The 4,115-nt window shown below is 39.4% G+C and overlaps 1 non-coding gene across 1 annotated transcript; it reads right to left on the reverse strand.

Moving 5' to 3' along the window:
* Nucleotides 1-3,669: 3,669 nt before the first annotated feature.
* On the reverse strand, nucleotides 3,670-3,768 carry LOC120361747 (small nucleolar RNA U13). The gene has a single exon (XR_005577878.1). It is a non-coding gene; the product is annotated as a small nucleolar RNA U13 (small nucleolar RNA).
* Between the last annotated feature and the right edge of the window lie 347 nt (nucleotides 3,769-4,115).

Raw genomic sequence — 4,115 nt, forward strand, 5'->3', positions numbered from 1 at the left:
TTTTTCTGAAAAGCTTCCCAAGCTGAGTCTGACAAAAACAATCTAACACATTAGAAGAGGTCGAGTGTATGCAAAATCACGAGGAAATAGGTCCTGTTCCTAGAGCAGTTTTTTAAATGGGGTGGGGATGCCTGGGGAATAGGAAAGGGAAGGAAGGATATAAAGGCGGTCAGAACCCAGGAGCACTTGATCACCGAGGAATGAGCTTGTAAGGAAAGCAACTAAATGAAAAGTCAAGACTACAATGCCACCTGGACGGGGTCGCCACTTTTCCCAGAATTACTGTCTTTGGAAGACAAGGTTGACAGTAAAACACATAGGCCCAGCTTCCTTGAGCTACATCCCACACTCTGGAGGTTCTATTACAACAATTCCATCTGTTTAGATCTGTTTCCTCTTTTTTCTGTTCCATCTGCCAGACGGGGCAGCTTTCTAGCTTCTATGTTATGATTCTCTGATGTGTTTGCGTAAGTACTATGTTGTCTGGTTTTAAAAATAGAAAAAGAGTTCAGTGACTGACTTAGGAACACATATATTAGTCTCAGTGGATCTGAAACTATCCAGTCTCCTGACTACCATTTAAGTATTCTTTTCAAAAATGAATCCTTAAAAAACTCATCATTCTGCAGAAAAGGCTTTTGTCCCGTTTTGGGAATTCATAATCACCACTTCTCCAAGAATCCAATAATTAGCCTCCTGTGGGCTCTCTCTAGTCTCTCTACATCTTATTTAGTGTTGTCTGAAATATAAGAATCTGAAACCCAAGTTGCAATCATCTTGTCCCCAGCAACTATTTTACTTCCAAGTACTTCATCAGATCAGGACCACTGTCCCATTTCATGGCGTGGTTAGGAGGTCTAGCCAGCAGCTTTTAACCAGCAAGTTCTTTCAAAGCAAGTCACAATTTGTTCCATTGCTAAACATCCAGTAGTCCAGACACTCTTCTACTCTTATCAGCAGAATCATGGTATAAGCATTCCTCCAAGTAAATTCTAACATCTTTATCATTGATGTTCTCCCCATATGATTTCCCAGGAAGGTTGGGATAAGATCCTCTGAATCTTGGCCTGATGATCAGTCCTTAGGGTTCTGCACAGCTGTGTATTTATTCCAGGGCTCACTGAACAAGGTCATATATATGTTATCTCTCCTCCTTATTGTAAAAAAAAGAATGCGTAGAATCAAATTTAACTATCCCTTGGTAAACACCTGCCATCTGTCAAGCATCCTGTATTTTAATACACATTGTCTCAGCCCCTCTGTGTGCAGGCAAACTCAGCTTCTTTTCTAGGTGAAAACCCCGAGCACAGACTTGCCAGCTCCCTGTCTTCTCACTCCTTGCATTTCTCTAGACCCTTCTGGAAGTTATCCAATCCTCTCCTCAACACTATCTGTCAGCGGTAGCAGCCTTCTAGCTCCTACATTATGATTCTGTGATATATTTAGGCAAGGACTATGTTGTCTAGTTTTAAAGATGGTAAAAACAAAGAGTTCAATGACTTATCCAAAAACACACATATTAGTCATCAATGGATATGGAGCCATCCACTGTCTTGGCTCACATTTAAGTATTCTTACCAAAAACTGATCCTTAAAAATTTCATCATTCTTCAGAAAGGAGGGCTGCAGGAACTTGGAGTCCTGCGTTTAATAACATACTGGTGATCGCTCTTGGCAAATATTGAAAGCTTCACTTGGTCCCTGACACCTAAAGGATGAAGAGCTTGATGATCTGATGTGAGGTAAGGAAAGTGGAGGTGGATAGCCAATATTCACAGTTTTGCAAAAGACTTATTATATTAGGATCCCTGTGGGAAATCTTGCTGCTCAGAAGATGAGGTCACAATTGGAGAATCTTAGACCCCTGGAGGAGTAAGTGACCTCACAGATCATCACATCCAGCTTGAGTCTACCAGACAACATTTTTGCTCCTCAGCAAGGTCTTCTAGAAAGCAGAGCCAGAGGCAGGGATTAAAGCACTAACCCTTAACTCGAGAGGTAAAAATCCAGAGATGTGTACAAGGAAACAAGCGGAAAGAAGACAAGGGAATGAGAGGAGCCACGCAATCGGGGGTGCTGGCTTCTGCTTCACCACAGCCACGAAGAAAGTCAGTGGTAGCTTGGCAGGCGTGTCCACGGGACACAGAGGGCTGTTGAAATTAATGACTTCTTTGGGGACATTTCACAAGTGAAAGAAAGCAAGCAAGTTTGTCTGCCAAGCTATCTTCCTTTTCCCAGTTCTTACTAGTTAAGATTCACCACGAGGCAAGATATTTCCCTCACACTTCCCAGTAGCAACACTGGCTCTTCAGTGAAAGTCCAAGGGACATGAGATTACATTGATTTGGATCTGGAAGAGGAGTGGTGGTTTGACACCCATGGGCTTAGCCTTTGGGCACATAAGCCTTGGAGTCCAGGGTGCAACTCAGACACCAATCTGCTCAGGGATCATGGCAGAAATGACTACAGGAAGTGAGAAGTGTTTTGGGACAGAAGGAGGCAGTTAAGGGACTTTGGGAAAGTGTACAAGATTTAGGTCCAAAACATCTATCAAGTGATCGTTCAGCAACCAATGTGCATGTCCAATATGGAGGAACTCATTGCTTCTTTAAGAAACCTGTTTTCTTTTTATCAAGCAAAAATCTATTATCCCTTAGCTATTTAGCCTCTTACTCTAGTTATGTCCTCCAGGAACCATGTAGGACAATTTTAATCCATCATCCTCATGTTAGTTCTTTTGTCTGTTTGGGACTTCAGGTGCAGAGTTTTGAGTTCTCATGGTATCATTGGCCTTCACAGGATCCCATTCAATGCTTCCACTCCTCTTCCTCCATATGCCACAATTAGTAGGTGCTTTATGTATACGTGATTATTTGTGTATCTTCTCATAAAAATCTATGTTGTTTTGTGTGCATACACTTTTAATTTATATGAAGGGATTGTGTTCACGGTATTTTTTTACCTTTTCACTCTGTTATGTTTTTAATATTTAGCTATGTTGCTGTACTATTCATCCAGGAATGAGCACTTACTTTGCCTCTTATCCATATGCAAATAACAGGTTGTAATGCATGGTATTTTACTGTGTTAGAATTTTTCTAGAATAAATACCCAGAAGTGGCATATATTCTAAAAATATATTTCTCGTGGAGTTGCTGGGTCATTGGTTATAAATATACTTAGATTGACTAAGTACTTCCAGATTAATCTTCAAAGTGGCTGCCTTGTTCATATTTCCACTAATAACACATGAGATTCCTATAGTCCTGCATCTTCAGCAATATATGCATTTTCTCACTTTTTCAATTGATATTTCTCATTTAAGTGCAAAGTGATGTCTTAGCATTTTTGTGTATGGTTTTCTAATCGCTAATAATTTTGAATATCTTTTTGTATGTTTGTCAGCCCTTTGGACCTTTCTTGCATGAATGACTTGTCATGTATTTTTCAGTTGGGTCATCTTTTGTTTATTCTTGATAGATTCCTAGTTACCAGAGATATTAGCCCCTTCTTTTAGTGTGTTCATTGCAAATATCCTCTCTTATGTTTTTATACCTGCTTGTCTTGTCCATGGTGTTCTTCACTGGACAAAATTTTAAATTTTAATATGGTCCTTGTGCCTTATGGTTTTCTGCTTTTAAGGTTATGTTATGTTTTGCTTTTTTTCACATTCAATGTGTAATGTGCCAATGCTATAATAAGGCTTGAAGGAGGCACATCTCACACATTAGTGTGAAAAACCAATATGCCTATGATCCACAAAAGAATCTAAGGTTACGTTTAAGAATCCCTTCCCCTTCTAGAAGTGAACCGAGATTATGACGCTGCACCCCAGCCTGAGTGACAGAGGAAGGCTCTGTTTATATATATATATGGAAATTTAGATGTATACCAAGAAAAAGTTGTGATAGAAAAAATAAATACAGTTAAATAAAGTAGACACTTTTCTTATCTTAAAAAGAGAGACGAATATCAAAGCAAACACACTAGCAATGTGGTATGGCACTTATACATGGAAAGAAAAGAAATGACAGCATTAGCATGAAGTAATACAATATTATTTGCATGTATATACGTATGTGTCACACACATACACATACATCACACACACACAT

The sequence above is a fragment of the Saimiri boliviensis genome, chromosome 13 (genome assembly GCF_048565385.1).
Source record: "Saimiri boliviensis isolate mSaiBol1 chromosome 13, mSaiBol1.pri, whole genome shotgun sequence".
In the NCBI taxonomy this organism is placed as follows: Eukaryota; Metazoa; Chordata; class Mammalia; order Primates; family Cebidae; genus Saimiri; species Saimiri boliviensis.